This window comes from Sciurus vulgaris (assembly GCF_902686455.1).
Source record: "Sciurus vulgaris genome assembly, chromosome: 11".
In the NCBI taxonomy this organism is placed as follows: domain Eukaryota; kingdom Metazoa; phylum Chordata; class Mammalia; order Rodentia; family Sciuridae; genus Sciurus; species Sciurus vulgaris.
Genome location: NC_136472.1, coordinates 32394206 through 32411039, shown reverse-complemented (window position 1 = coordinate 32411039; position 16834 = coordinate 32394206). Strand labels below are relative to the sequence as shown.

At 36.7% G+C, this 16834-nt stretch overlaps 1 protein-coding gene across 5 annotated transcripts in view; it reads right to left on the bottom strand.

The window, feature by feature from the left end:
* Window positions 1–16834, bottom strand: part of LRRC4C (leucine rich repeat containing 4C) — a 1247103-nt gene that overhangs the window by 514236 nt on the left and 716033 nt on the right. For all 5 annotated transcript variants that reach the window (XM_079102773.1, XM_079102771.1, XM_079102770.1 and 2 more), the window contains one exon: window positions 12083–12214. The gene's annotated coding sequence lies outside the window, so the exon portion shown is untranslated. The remainder of the gene's footprint in view (window positions 1–12082; window positions 12215–16834) is intronic.

Genomic DNA, 16834 nt, shown 5'->3' with positions numbered 1-16834 from the left:
CTCAAGCTATAGAGAATAAAGATAGAAGAAATACAGAAATGGAATGGGGGTACAGATGGGAAGACAATCTGCATTTTAAACATAGCTTTGAATGCTATAGAGAACAAATCCATAATCCAAAAAAACTGTTGCAAAACCTCACAGTCAAGAGCATGGAAGAAATCTATTACAGGACGTGGGCTCTGCTGATGAAAATCTGGGGTTTCATCTTATTATTCTTTGAACCTAATCCCCAGTATACAAGGTGGCACTTGGCAAGTGCTTGTTTTTCTCTCCAGTGGGCTGTGATGTTGAAGGGTCTGTGCAATGAAGATACTTAGGTAATGAAAACCTTCAGGGAAACATATCAAATAAACAAGCTCATCAAAGGTAAGAAGCCTTACACAGAATTTAAAAGCACACACTTTACAATGCGAGTTTGTTTTAATCCAGACTCAGCTCCTTCCTTCCTAATTGAAATTCAGTCCCTTTATCTTTGCCAAGGCTACTCAGTTCCATTTTCTCAACAGTTTTATGTCTGTTTTTCCCTCTTCCTATGTTCTTTATATTTCTTAGTTTTGCTCCCATTTATTATTCAGTAAATGATATTATGAATATATCAATGAATAAAAGAATGAATGAGCTAACAGGTTCCATTTATCAAGAAGCCAAAGGAAGGCATCTTTGTCTATATAATATGAAGGAATAGGAGTACACACACACACACACACACACACACACACACACACACACCTCAGTACCCTGCCATGGGCTTTGTAATAAGGAACCTTGATTGAAATCACAGTTCAATCTAAGTCTGAGCTCCAGTTACCTTTTCTTCAAAACATTGATAAGAATATCTAATAGAAATTGGCAGATAATACACATAATATTGAGAGAGGGAGTGATAAGAAAATTTTTACCATTTATGTCCATACTTCTACAATGTTTGATTTTTTCTATGTGAGCATTTTATACATAATTAATGAAGTTATAAAAACAACATAAATTAAAGAATTCCTAAATCCAAAGTACATTTTGTAGACTAAATGAAGCAGCTGCAAGGTCTGTAAATCACCGCACTCATGAATGTTCCTTTCCCTTTTCCATCCTGTATACGAGTGGACAGGCTATTGGGCCAGGTAATAGTTATACTCTGAGGACCCTTTTTCTCAAAATTGAGCTGCCACAGTTTTTGTAAGTTTTGTTGTCATTGTGGAGTTTTTTTGTTTGTTTTGTTTGGATGTTTTGTTACCTTGAAGTTTAGGTCTTAATGGGAGCATTAAGAAATGAAAAGTTTCAGAACGAAGGGAGACTGACAAGGAATAGAGAACTGCGGAAAGGCAGAACAAACTAAGCTGGTCTTTCCATAAAAGTTGCTATCTTAGAGTCTAACCTAAACACCACCAAATTTGTGATTTTACTGGTATATTGACAGGATCTTGGTTTCTCACAATTCAAGATGCTACAATTATTTGCATATATACTATGTAAATACCTATATATGTATGCGTGTGCATGTACATATACACACACACAGACACATATCAAAGAACCTTTACTATACAGGAAAGAAAGTTGGTTTTAGGCTTTTAGAATTTATTAAATAAATTCAAATGCTCTATGAAAGATAATCAGAATCAATTTTTTTTAAGTATTGCTATCTTAAACTTGAAGTACAATGTTGCTTTCTGGCAAGTCTTAAAACTAATGTTTGGGCTTGCACTTAGATAAAATTTGTATTAAAATTAAAAGGTTTATTTTTTTTTTCATAGATAGCAAGCAAAATCCTGGATTCTATTTCTTTAGATTCATTTAGTCTCACTGTAGCCAACTATGAAAAATATAGGTCATGGGCTAATTACATGTTCTAAAAGTGCTGCAAATTGGAAGTCTTTATTGTTTGGCTCACAGATATACAGACATTTTCTCCCAGCTTAAGGCTCTTTTTTTTTTTTTTTAATAATAAAAGGAAAAAGAATAAACCTCCTTTTGCTTTGCTAGCAAATGTTTCCTATGGCAGTCTTGAAAAGAAATTCCCAACATCCCTACCTTTCCATATGAAATAATAATAAAACAAATGAAGCTGCAAAAGATTTAATAGATAATAATCATCAGTCTTTTCTTCTCATCTGTTTTATACCATAGAATTCATAACCTTGAGCTCTAGCACCCCAAGTGGATGTATGTTACTGAAATGAATTTAAATCTCAATTATAATTAAAGCAAGTTGTCTTCAGAAAGATTTATTTTTAAGCCTTTCCTAATACATCCCAATCTCCTAATCTATGATCCTCATTAAATATCTCAACTTCTCCAGGGATTTTCAGGCTCTGGAGAACTATGTGATACTTATCCCATGAGTCTTACTGAAGGAACTCCCCATTAAGTAGAACAGAAAGAAAATATACACAGACACAAATAAAATTGTATGTTTAAGAGACTGCAAGTTGCAAGACACAACCACATAACGCTATGACAGCTCAAAGAACTCATACTCATAATGGGAAAGTCAGAAGACGCTACATAATATTACTGTTCACTTCAGCTCTTAAGGAAAAAAAGCCTGAATTTTTAAGTGAAAGTGGGATGAAGATAATTTACAAAAATAATAACAGGGTACAGTGGCTCACATTTGTAATCCCAGCAACTCTGGATGCTGAAGCAGGGGGATTGCAAGTGCCAGACCAGCCTCAGCAACTTAGTAAAGGAAAACCAACTACAGCCTTAAAGTACAAGAAAGATACAAATTAGGTAGGAAGATAGATCTCCCATAGGCAGCCTTGGAGAAGGGACATAGCACCAACCTGAAAGAAGATATCGAGTCTGAAAAACATCCTGTGACTTGCCATTCCCTGTCAGCATCAACCACAGCAGCCTTCCTTATTACCCTTGTCCCTACTCCTAGCAACAGCCAACCTCAAGCAGACCCCTACCCCAAATGCTTCCTCTCCCTGAAAGACCTGTCATACCACAAGATTGAACTGGTTCTATTAATTATGCAAATAAGGGATTGAAATTATGCCCTCTGATTGGCTTATTAAGCTGGGAGCTTGAAGAGCTTGATTTGTCCATGCTGGCATCCCTAACCTCATTCCTACCAATCACCTGTGGGGCCATCAGGTAGACCTTTAAAAACTGAGACAACAGATACCCATTGGAATCCCTCTTGTGGGGCCCCTCCCCTCAGGAGCTGTTTTCTTTCTGTTACTCTAATAAATTCTGTTACCTTGCTCTCACTTTTGTCTGCGGATTTCATTCCTCAAATTCCTGGGACAAAAAACTGGACTACCTAGTTTTGTATTACATAAATAGCATAAAAGGAGTAGACTCTGGAAAAAAGAAGATGCACTGGGTTTTAATTTTCAGTTTGCCCATAAAATCTCAAATGCCGCAGTCTGTAAAAAATTTAAAAATAAATAAATAATTAAGAAAACACACACACACACACACACACACACACACACACACAAATAATCTCAAATGCTTCCAGATGAGCAGGTGATCACTTGGACACCAGATTTGCTTGAAGAGGTTGTGATAGAATGCAGGTGACAGAATAACCCTCACTATCTCCAACAAGACAGTGGAAATAAGGCCACATATATGGCCAGATGGATAATTATTTACTCACTTAGATCCCAAGACTTGTTCCCTCCCACCTTTGGTATTTATGATACTGGGGATTGAACCAGGGATACTCTACCACTGAGCTATATCCCCAGCCCTTTTTCTTTTTTATTTTGAGAGTAGGTGTCAATAAGTTGCTGTGAAACTCTTGTTCAGTTACTTAGGCTGACCTCAAACTTGTGATCCTCCTGCCTCAGCCTCTCAAGTCCATGGAATTATAGGTATGTGACACTGTGTCCTGTTCAGCATCTTTTATTATTTATTTTTATTGACAAACAATTGTACATCCTTATGGAGCACAGTGCTATGTTTTACTACATTTATACATTGTATATTGATCATCTCAGAATAGTTATATGTTATTCAGCTTCTCAAACATTGTGTGTGTGTGTGTGTGTGTGTGTGCAAGTGTGCCTTTCTTCATCACAATGTACTTAGTGATTTCTGGGAATCTCAGGCATGACTCGTTAGGAAACGTTTACTTGCTCTGTTCTCTTGTCAGTGAGCTCAGCCACAGTGTACGTGAGCAGCAAGGGCACTCAGACTGGGGGTCTGAATCATGGTCATCTTCTCTGGGCTCTTCAAGATCTTCAGACGAGAAGATGGTACATGCATGTAGATGGGAGGAATATTCCTCCTCACCATGCAATTGCTCTGGATATCTGCTCCCAGAGCAGTAGGGCTCACATCTAGAGGTAATTTCTCCTCCACTCACTCAGTTTCTTCAATTTCTATTCTTAACTCTACAGACCTTTAAAGTGACTTCCAGCAGGACTACCTCCACAACATTTTCTTCATCTATCTTCACTCCTTTATCCTATGAAAATCTGTATCTACAAGTACATAGCAGCTTCTTCTAATTTTCTGAAGATAAATAAAAAAAAAAAAAAACCTACCCTTCCTCTGCATACAAAATAAGTTGTCCACAAGCATCAAAGCTCACCAGTTCTAAGACAGGCCCTATATCTCCACCTAGCCACAGTGAGATATCCCTGCTGAGAATACAATGAAAAAAGCTAACAAAAATTTGCAGAGTTCTTTCATATAGATTACCTTGTTCAACCTTATAATTATACTTTGAAGTAGACAAAATTGTTTTTCTCACATCTCCTCCATCTTAAACTTAGCCATTTAAAAAGCTCCTTATCTTCCACCCCAAACCTCTCCTTCCTAAATGCTGCTCATCTCAGCAAATTCAATGCCTGAATTTACTCAAATCAAAATTTTTAAATCCCACTCTCTCTCTCTCTTACATCTTACATGTAATCATCCCACAAATCATATTTGCTCAAACTATGTCAGAATCCAATCCCTCATTATTACCTGTATCTCTACCACCACGGTAAAAGGCATTAGCATTTTTCACAAGGATTATTGAAATAGCCTGCTATCGTTATTTCTTCTTCCAGACTTCCCTCCCCTTGCTTTGTACCCATGATAGAAGCCAGAGGGGTCTAGCACTATACTTTCCATTTCCCACCTCTAGGACTTCAATCCCTTACTTCTAGGACCAGTTGCTTCAAAGACCTTTGTAATCCTCAAATGCATATAGCAAGTCCCAACCTCAGGGATCGCCACTTGTTTCCTCAACCTGGAAAGCTTTTCTACCACATATTAGCATGCCTCAGCTTCAGGCTTCCTGAGCTGTATCCTGCTGGGAATATTACCCTTGACTGTGGATTTAAAATTGCAACACACTACTGCACCAGCACTCTCCTTTTCTTACTTTACATTTTTCATAGTTTCTGTAAATATTTACTTAATATTACTTTGTTTCATTATTTGTTTGTTGACTGTCGTTTCCTACTAAAATATGTGTTTCTGAGAGCCAGAATTTTTATTTGTGTTCATCTCTGCTCCATCACTGCAGAGAATATCACGTGACTCCTAGTGGGTGATGAATGAACATCTGTGGAATGACTGAATTAATCAACACATACTAAGCAATGAATGTGGAGAGAAGTGATTCGTGATCCAGTTACTCCCCTATAATTCATTAGCTTTTGACCTTGTGCATCACATTCTCTTAATTCCTGTCTCATTTGCCTCATCTATAAAATAGAAATAATTCCAGGGATATTAACTGAGGATACAAGTGAAATGATCAGAACCTAGCAATATGAAAAGAAATGGTGATCGCTATTGTTATTAAAATATTTTTAGTAACCTATGAGATGCCATTTTCAATCTTCATTAAATGGAAGAATTTTTACTTTCATCCCAAAGAATGAAGGCATATAAATTAAATACAAGGTATAAAATAATATATGAGAAAATGTCTAGCCCAGTGTCTGGACCATTGAAGGTCTATAATGAATAACTGTTTTGATCATCATTTAAACTATCTTCTAGATTCTTTTCTGTTCTTATATGCACTAAATTTCTTAAGTTCAAAAGTAGTTCAAATTCTGGGGAATGGAAGGATTTTATAAATTCTAAGGCTTAATACATCAGGTTGCTAAAAGCCTGCTTTGCCTTGGGCTTTCCTATTCAGTTTTAGAGCTTGCACTGGCTAAGAATAAGGATTCTTCTAGGCATGCATAACAGCTCCCAGGCCCTGAAGTGGTGGCCCTTGTTAAAGAGATTTCTTTTTCAGCTTCAGGAAAATCCTCAAGACCTTCCTTGGTTTTTATTTCCTATCAAAAGCACAGGAACTCCTGGAGTGGCATCCTTATAACGTTCTACCTGCAGCTAACATACCTGGAAAAAAAAAACACAACACCTTATTATCATTGTTGGGGGAAAAAATTACTTCTAGTTTCCATCAAAATTATATTAACTAATTAGTCAACAGGAAATTATGCAGCATAATTTTCTATTGTCACATCATAAGAAAGAAATGATTTTGTCCCTCTGGTAGTGAAGCCCATATAGACTAACCAGGGAGAGCATATTCTGTACCTTTCTTCCCAGTTCTGTGTTCAGTGGTACCAAATGGTCATAGGGATTTTTTTTATACCACAGAAGCAGACAGACGCTATAAATTTAAGTATGCTTCCCCCGCCCCCCTCAGGAAGCTAGTTTTCCAGGACACCATTGGCTCTACCTTGTCATTTCCAAGTGTATGAAATAAACATCCATTCATTCCGCAATTTATTATTGCTGTGCCTTCTCTATGTGAGGCACTCAATTTAGGAGTTGCTCTCTGTAATAGATGCATACCATTCAGTTGAATAGAATGCTTGTCTAAATTGTTTTACTGCCTTGAAATTTCTCCTTTATGGTTTGGTTCCTTGAACAGTAAATGTGTGCTGTGAAACATTTTGCTTTACTGCAGAGATATTTCATTGTATTTGCAACATGAATATGGAGTTTAAAGATGTAAAATGTGAGAAATCAAGCATATGGAATTCCCATGATATTCAGTACATTTGTCCCTGGGAAAGAAAAAGTTGAGAGAAAATTGATGTACTGCCAATAATATGATCACTTCACCTAGTGGGACAGACAATATAGGAACCTTCACAGACAAGGGTTGATTTCTCTTTCAAAAAGTGCTTCATATACACTTGGGAATGTCTGAAATCATTTCAGATAAGCTGGGAATATGGCAAGGAGATGCATCACTCTATGTTTTCTGAGTTGCCTGATAGGTTTATCACCTCTCAGACCACAACTGGGTCATGTCAAGGAAGCTCAGGAAGATTGGCTAACTCTTGTATTACACAGTCAGAAAAACTCCAAAATCATACTCAGGATGAGTGGCAATAACACACATCTTTCTCTGTTTTATACACATAACTTTGAGATCTTTATTTTTTATTAGATTCTATATTTTGAGTTTGGCTTTGGAATGAAAATAAACATTTTGTTAAATAAATTTTATGAGCTTTCAAATATCCTTTTTCCCCTATCTTCTTCTGTTTCATGCTAGTGTGGGAAAAATAGTCTAAAATGAAAATATTTAGATTTGTCTTTTTCCATAAATTTTTGCCTCCATTATGCTAGCTCTCTTTGGAAAGATACACTGCCATTCATCCAGAAGAAAATCTTTTAAAATGCATAGAGAAATAGAGATAAAATGCAATTTTTCTATGTCTTCTTTTCCCCCTTAAAACAAACAAACAAAAATCTACAATATTCTACAAAGGTTGTAATACACAGAAAGCACTCTTCCTACGAAAATGATTATCATCATTCTATTTGCTTCTAAATTTCAAATAACAAAAATAATTTATTTTGTAATAAAACCAAGATATATTTTAAAGATATTTTAATTTAACATAACAAAATAATATTAAATAGTATAAAAATACATGACCAATTTTTAAAACCTAATAACATTTATAAAATTGAAAACTCAAAGAATAGGATAGTTTTCTATTAATGCAAATCCTTTGTTGCTGTATGGCCTCCTGACCATTTCAATTTGTGGCAACTATAAAATTTATGTGACAGATAACATCTTGCTGTAAGATTCTAAATTTTCAAAATTGTCTACATAGGGGATCTATGAATGTGGATTTCTATAAAATAAGTTATACCAATCATACATAACAGTCTGCCTATTTACAGTACACTATCCTTATTCTGGTTCTTTACCAAAAATTGGTCATTAATATAAGTCTATTTTAAGTATAAAGTAAAACTCACTGTACTCAAACTTCACTTTTGCTATTTATTTTGCAGGACTAGGTCCTCATGGAAATAAGCTTTGCATCCCACGATCATGCTTTTATGATGTGCCAAATAAAAAAACAGGAATCTCTTTTAAAACGACTCCTGTGAATGTTGATCATTTTGAAACCCCCCTGCCTTTTGAAACATCCAGAGCTGGTGCCCCCCAGGACTCTATAGTCTAGGTCAGAAAGAAGCCTCTTCTTTGTCTCCCACTGAGCTGAACCCTCCTCTTGGCTTTGCAGCAATTCCTTTGCAGGGCTTCCTGCCTCAGTCCTGCCTTTTGTCCACCAGTGTTCTCAGCAACGGAGTTCACCCTGCTTTCCATCAGGGCACTTGATGGTCTGCCTAAGCCTCTGACATCTGCTGGTCCAGGAAAGAAGTACTGGGAGTTTATAAGCTGTGACTCTTTCTGCCAAGTATCCCCCTGCCAACCCCCACCCTTTGGATAAAGTCTCTTTTTCAGGTAACTGGATGGTCCTTATTTACATGATTCTCTGCCCAATAAACTTTATAAGTTAACAAAATTTTTAAAGAACTACTGTGGTAAATCATCTTGTCACCATTTAATGCTGTACTTATTTATTCATTATCATTTTATTTTGGTTTGTGTACAATGGGGTGAGTTGGACATATAATTGACACAAAGACAACCAGTTATATACGCAATGTAACATGAGGTTTATGTGGTTGGCATTGGAGGCAAGAGAGTGTACAATGAGATAGACATTTGATTTTCAAGTGTATAAAAGCATGTATGTAAAGCCTAGTGCTTCTCTTTCTTCTTCTTCTACCAAGGCCAAGACAATAATTAGCTTAGGCCATTTGTAAGGATAGGATTTCACTGAAAGAATTCTCTAACTTGGTAAAGAAATGGGAAATGTGAGAATACTTCATCTAGAAATGTTACATAACTTCTTTTCTAGAGAATTTCTTGAAAACAGAAGACAGATTACTTTCCAGCAGCTGAAAGTGATCTCTTTCCTTCTGATGAAGTTGTATAGCAAGTCAAGTATGATGAGTGACATGCACACTAGCAGGAGTAGCTGACAAATATGAACAAGTCACTGCCTTGCTCTGAGGAAAGGCAAGACAGCATTCTCTGGGTGTGTTATAGTTGTAATGGTCTTTCTATCTTATCACAGTAAATGGCCCTTATATCATATGATGCTTATGTCTTTATCTTATATATATTTACAACCTCAGCATCTGGAATACTTAACACATAAGAAGCAACTTGCCAAATTAATTCATTTAGTAATTAATCATCCACTTAATAATTATTTTGGCCTACTGTGTGAGACAATGTTTTTGCATGGATTCCTGCACAGGTGATAAGAAATGGACTTAGTATGGAAATAAAAACACATGCAAGGAAGAGGCTGTGTGCTCACTATTGAGTTAGTATCTCTAAGTTCAAGTCCACCCTCCTCTATTGTGATTGAGATGCTGGGGTGAGGTGTCTGCTGAGTGCATTTCTCCCTCTTCACCTGGCTCCCCATTTCTGTCCACAGAGGGGGCTACCTAGAAACTGGAAGATTGAGGAAGAAGGGATTTCTTCCTACTCTTAACAAGTGCCATCCTATAGAGCTATTGCTTCCATTTTGTGTTGTTTTCTAGACTCCCAGACATAACCTAATTTCGCATTTTTCCCATGAATAGAATACCATTTATCTGACTGGTGCCCCTTCCTCAGAGATGTAATCCAAACTCTATCTGTGAATTTTCTTCTACTTCTTTAGGCCATAACACTGGCTGAGCTGCACCTTTTAAGAAATTCTGAGTCTTAGCTCTATAGGGTACTCTTCTTAGCTACTAGGGGATTAGCTGACTGGTAGCCTCTCCTTAAAAGCATGAATTGCAGAATTCCCTACTGAGCTTCCAAAGTTCCCCAACTTTTTGGGGAACACCCGCACCCAAGACTTCTGCATTCCCCTCCTTCAATATTCTAAATTCTAGTAATCCCCAACTCTTTACTTTTGTCCCCACAGCCAAGGTAGTCAATTCATGCAGTTGCTACCTCTATAATTACTATGTGTCCATTTTTGTCTTTACAATTCTCCAATGACTGGTTAACAATTCTTAGTTAACTCTGTTAAAATGCCTAGTGTGCTTTCTGTCTGCCGAATGAGACCTGACTGACACAGGACATTAATAGCAGAGGTTAAAACTGATGAAAGGGAAAATGGCTAGGGAGTTCACGGTGTGCTCCTTGCAAGGCAAAACTGAAAGGACCAAGTATAAGAAGACTAAGGAAAGCAATCAGAAACAAAAAAGGATAAAATAAAGCACAAAATAGAAGTCAAGGAGTCCAGGAAGAAATAGAGTTGCTTCTATAACAGGAAAAAATAAAAAATCTGTGTTTCTATTGAGAATGATACAAGAATAAAAGAAGTTTCTAGAACGGCTATTATTTTGCTTTCTTTCTTTCTAATTCTGTGTCAGATTCAGCTTACATGTGCTGCCAGAGTAATTCCCTGATTACCTAGGTTATTTAAATGAGTCTTTCTGCCCATAAACAGAAGAGTCTAACTGAACCAACCTCCTCCTCTCTGCATAGATTGAAGGACTAAACTTACAAACAAAGAAAGTGGCATACAATTTGGAAAAAAAAGCTTCAAACCTTTTCTCTCTTTTTGCTTCATATTTGCTTCAGTACCTGGTACCTTATCTTTGTCTTAGCATTTCTTCCTCATCTTCAGACAGCACATCACACTGTGTAAATTCCTCTCTATCTCTGCTCTTTTATGACACTCAAAACAAAATTGTCTCCCAGAAGATTGGTAAATATAACTCCCATTTAGCTGAATCTACATAATGTGATGGAACTGATGAAAGGAAGAGGAAAGAGTAGCTATCTTTTGGGAAAATACCTTGAATTATGAATGCAGCCAGATAGCCACTGTGCACGCAAACCAGGGAGAGCTAAACACTAACAGGAAGATGCACGAGTCACTCCTTCTACCTTAGTTTCAGATTCACTTGTAACATTTTTCCTTACCCCTTTAAAACAGCATGAATAATTTAAATGTTTTCCAGTTAAAGTGGCAAGTACATGGGTCTCCCTTGCCATGGATGGTACTTAGTGTCACTCTAATTTGATCTTTTCCTTCTCCCCTAACAAAGTGAAACCCCAGATGAATGAACAGGTTGTTTGCCTTTCACGGAGCTTGCTGTGGTTCTTGATGGTTCAACATTGAACAACAGAGGATGCCACAAACACTGTCCCAACAGGCACACTGCATTCATTTTGAGTCACCTGGACTTTCATCCTTCCTCTTTGGTTCTTTCAGTCAAGTTCAACTTTCCCAACAGTCCAATAGAAAATATTTTCATGTTGTCACCACATCAACCAGGTTTGCAAAGGAAGAATAACAAGCACAAACTGGTTACTTCCCTCAACACTTTTTTTTCCATATTAATGATCCAGGCAGTGCCCCAGTTTCAAAAAGCAAAAAGAGGGAAAACGTCACCATTTGTCTGTTTGTTTCATTCTGAATCCTGGGCAGGCCAGTTTGCCACTCTCTCAACTCCCAGAGCAACTCACAGAAACATCTGTTCCAGGAACAGTTTGACTTCTGCCCTTCTGCATAAATCACTACCTGTAAAAGTTTTATGAGGTGGGGACTCTTTCCTCCTACTTTATCCTTTTGTAACTGACTGAAGCCCAAATAAACAAGATGAAATATCCAGACATTTAGCCATATGCTGGAATCCACCTGAGTATGTATGGGAGGGAAGAGAAGCTGTCATCTGTATCAAAGGAACATTATAATTACCTGAAATGTAATTAACAACCCCATAGTCAATGAATCTATAAAGAATTCTAACAGAATAAATTATACCTCTTACTTACCTGTAGCAAATTGTCCATGGACTGGTTTCCCTGGTCGCCAAACTTGAATCCAGTTAATTTATTGAGATTCCAAAGAGATTTCAAGATGTTTCCATATTGCCACATAGGTTATCCTTGCTCTTGTGACAGCTCCTATATAAAATAAAATAAAAGAATATTGTTAGGATTATATGTTGCTCAATAAACACTAGTTGATTTTAATACTCATAACTCAGGTGAAAAATAATTTGACCATTCTTAGTATTTGCATAATTGAAAGGGATAGGAAGCATTTTTTAAAATCTACATTATTTGTAATGGTGTTTTTAATCAATAGTTATACCAACTAGAGGTCTAGGTGAATGATGAAGTTCAATAAAAGTTTTTGATTAGAGATTTATAACATAGATTTGTCTTAAATTTGTTTTTTAGTGCAAATAATTGCATATCCTGGAAAGAATGTGACATCAAGGAATTACCATGGCCCACACTGTGCTAATTGCTTTACTCAGTCTGCACAGGAGCCTTTCCAAGCACTGACTGCCCATCCTCTGTCTGTCAGATATTTTTGTTCACCTTACCTCTCAAATCATGGGGGAAAGATTTACAATTTTGAGAGTTCAGATGTTAAGACCAGTAAAACTAAACCCATTGCTCTACTTCCTTACTCAGATGGCAGAAGAGGACCAAAGATTGTTGTTTTGTTTAAATAAATAATGTCAAAATATTATATACACTGAGTCTTGCCCAAGACAAAAGAAAATAATTATTTGTGCATTCAACTATGGTGAATTTCAAGGAAAAACTAATTTTATGTCACAATATATCCTAACATAATTATATTCATATTTCTTAACCACTATTAAATAAAATTCATGGAAGGCCACTGCTTTGATCTGAGCTCCTGAACAAAGCCCCTAGAGACAAGACCAAACCAAAATGGAACACTCCTGTTAAATACCATGTAATTCAAATGTTACATTAAAATCAGGAAAATTCCCAAATAGGCCAGTATTTCCAAAAATCTACAAGTGACATAGTAACCATTCAAAAAAAGTCCCTTTGTCCTGAGCTGGCATGTCAAATGATCTCACCTCAGTTTTTAACATTATAAGGAAAGTAACTTGCAGTAACTTGATGTTAACCAACTTGCTTTTTTTCTTGTGCTGTTTTCTTATTCCTGCGTAAGCTATCTTACAAAACTATTTTGCCATGCCCCAAAGAGCACATTTTTGTTTTTATAAATGAATGCTGTCCAGTTCATAAATCTCTAATTTTACAAGAGCAATTTAGATCTTCAAACTCAAGCTAAAAAATTTTTTCATCAACACCATATAATTTTGTTTTCCTCCAAAACAATTATTTTGGATTTCAAAATTTCCCAATCCACTTTGCATTCACAGAGCTTTTCTACCTAAATTCAACCAAGTAATTTTATATGCATTTAAAGCATATTTCTTTTTAAATCCAACACTCTCCCTTTTATTAACTAGCTTTTATTTCAAACTGTCAGCCATAGTAGTCCTGCTGTTCAGCCCTTAAGAATTATTATGACAGAATAAAGCAACCTATCTATCCCTTCTCATTCGAGGAAACACCAGCCACAGAAAACCTTCTGTTCCTTTTATGAGCAAGTCTTCTTTTGAAACATCCTATAACTGCTCACTTAATCCTTGTAAGCCAAATGTATGAATGAGAAAGCTCCTCAGGTTCTGAAATCTCATTTTAATAGAATATTGACAGACAATCAGAAAGTGATAGAGTATTTTCTCCTTTTATGTCATAAAAATTATTTCCGCTTCTAAAACCTTTAAACCTTTTCTTAAATACAGCAATAGGAGAGATGCCCCTTACCACCAGTTCATTAATTGACAACTATTGTTGATTTTGTCTTGGACTTGGTTTTGTTTGTTGTCATTCTGTGTTAGTGTAGAAATTCTATGTAGCGTACCATGTAAGTGTACAGGAAATAAATGAAGGTGTTCATTACTTGGGAGACCCTTCAGAGTATGTGATAAGAAAACATATTAGAGCTGATGGTTTAAAAAAAAAAAAAAAAAAAAAAAAAGAAGTGGATGAGGAGGGGGAGGAGAGGAGAGGAAAGGAGAGTACAGGAAAAGACAGGAATTTCAGTTACAGAGGAAATAATATCAAACCTCAGAAATAGACTGAATGATTATTTAAACTTCAATTCCAACTCCATTTATTAAGTATCCACAAGGTACTTTATTGACTACTGACATTATGTCATTGATAACTTAATGAAATAACCATTTATTTGAGATCTACTACATGCTGGCAGTAGTGAAGTGTCTTCCATGCAGAATCTCTTTTATTCATGTAGGAAACACTTGGTGCTTTGATGGAAAACTATACCTTGCATTTAGCACATCCTACTCCTTATTTGATTCCAATTCCATGGAAGGTTTGTCAAATTTGTTATTACAAATTACAACTTTGTAAACTCTAAATAACTGACATCAATGCAAAGTAATCTTTCTCTGTAGACAGAGAAATGTTCTCCTATCCAGAAGTGTTTCTACCAACTTCCTTTCCCACTATGGAAAATCCGTTGTGCCTCCATTGCACATTATTTTAATGTTGTCTTACCTATAAATGTTTCTTAATTTTGGTTTCCTTTGGACAGTTTCTAACACTCCTGGCTCCCATATCAATAAATGTGTTATGAAAAATCTTTAACTGATTCATTTTACATCTTTGTGACTTTATCTTTTTGATCTTTGACCATCTTTACAAATCTAGGAGGTTAAATATTGTTAAGCATATTTTATGGACAAGGCTTAGCAGATCCCATGGTTTCTATGAGGGCCACAGACATCCACTGGGCACTTCTTGACTTGAAGCACTATGCTAGATGCCATGGCTATAAAGCTGTTGTCTCTATCTTCAAGATCAGGAGATTAGAGCAAATCTTTATTGAGGTTGCCTCTAAGTAAGGTGCTTCCATAGATATCCAGGAACTAAAAAAAAATTTGATAAGTCCTCACTCTTCCAAATTCACTTGCTATATGAAATACTGAACTCACATAAATTCAAACAGTACTATCTATACTCCCTGTTATCTGAACTCCCTCTATAAACTCTTGCTAACTGAATTCAGGAACCAAATAGATTTGTATAAGGAGAGATACTTGATTACTATCTGTTAATCCTTAAAGTCACCTTGTGAGGTGGGCATTCTTCCCATTTTTACAGATAAGAAACATGAGGCTTAGAGTAAGTAATGTTAAAAAAAAAATCATGACACTTTAGGGTAGGAAGAGATAACAGGATCACACAGGACAACATCCTCATTTTATAGAAGCAGAGCTAAGGGAGACAGAGCAACTCTAAATCCCACATTCAGCCAGGAGTATGCCTGACTCTCCACTGATTGCTTCTACCTTCTCTGCATCTTCCTGTTTATTTGGGACCAACAATGAAAAAGAATGGATCATATACCAGTCAGCCTCAATGAGAGAGGAAAGGGATACATTCTTAAATCTTGTTGGAGGTTCGTAGAAGGCCTCAAAGATTTCTTTCTAACCTTATTTACCTGGTTATGTATTCATTCAGCTGCTCTGAATATTTCTATTTAAATTAATTTTTTCTATTTTACTATGATAATTTTATGTTTATCAATATCATACTTAGGCAATACCATGTATTAATTTTAATGTTTCAAAAAGGAAGTTACTATTGAGACCAGGATAAAAGGACAGTCAGTGTAGGTAATGAATGATTGGGTCAGGAAGATGGAGGCTGATTTAAAAGAAAATAAAATGCTAATACCTTCCTCCATACTTGCCCCCCTCCCTAACCCTAACTCTAACCCTAACACTAACCCTTCCCTCCCCCCATTATGTGTCATCATCCACTTATTAGCGATATTATTCGTCCTTTGGCTTTTTGAGATTGGCTTCTCTCACAACATGTATCCCATTTGTTTACAATAAAATAAAAAAAAAAAAAAGCAAAAAAAAAAAAAATGCTAATACCTCCAGAGTACTTCCCCCTCCTCTTCACCTGTAGTCAAGGTCACCTACCACCAGGGAATTTTTCCTCCCAACAAGGAGTTGTTAATGAGTACCCACTGGGTGGCTCCCTTCCTGCCTTTTGGGGTAGCTCCTCACCTGACTTTTGGTCACTGGTCATATAGGCAAGATGACAAGAGGTGTGGACATGAAAAGAAAGAAAAACTGTAATCTATAAAGGCGCAGTACTGGCAACAGATCTGCTATTTTGCTGCCGCCATTATTCTCCCTCCCCACACACCATTTTACGACCCAGAGCATCAGTCTGTGAACATCCTAGCCAGCCATTGTTCCACTCATCAGCCTATGAACATTCTCATCAGTCATTGGTCCATTGTTATTAGCCTGTGAATTCCACTACTTAAGAATAGCTCCACCACCATTCTTTCTCTCCCTCTCTTGATCTATCTTTCTCCCTCCTCCTCACTCTTACTCTCTCACTCACTCTCTTCCTTTTTCCTCTTTCTCTCCTTCTCCCTCTCTCTCTCTCTCCCTCTCTCTCTTACCCTATGGGCAGACACTCTGCCTGTCTGCTTAATAAAATCTCTTGCATGAGTTCCCATGTCCTGAGTGGTTTCTGGGTGGTTTCAGGCAGGACACCCCCTTCCCTGGGACACCTGCTTTGGACCCCCTCCTCTCTGGAGGAGTCTCTCTCTCTCTTTCTCTATTTTATCCTTTAAATAAAACATTTTGCTCTTGCCTCAGTATTTCTTGTGGTTATCCAATCTTCAACACAGGG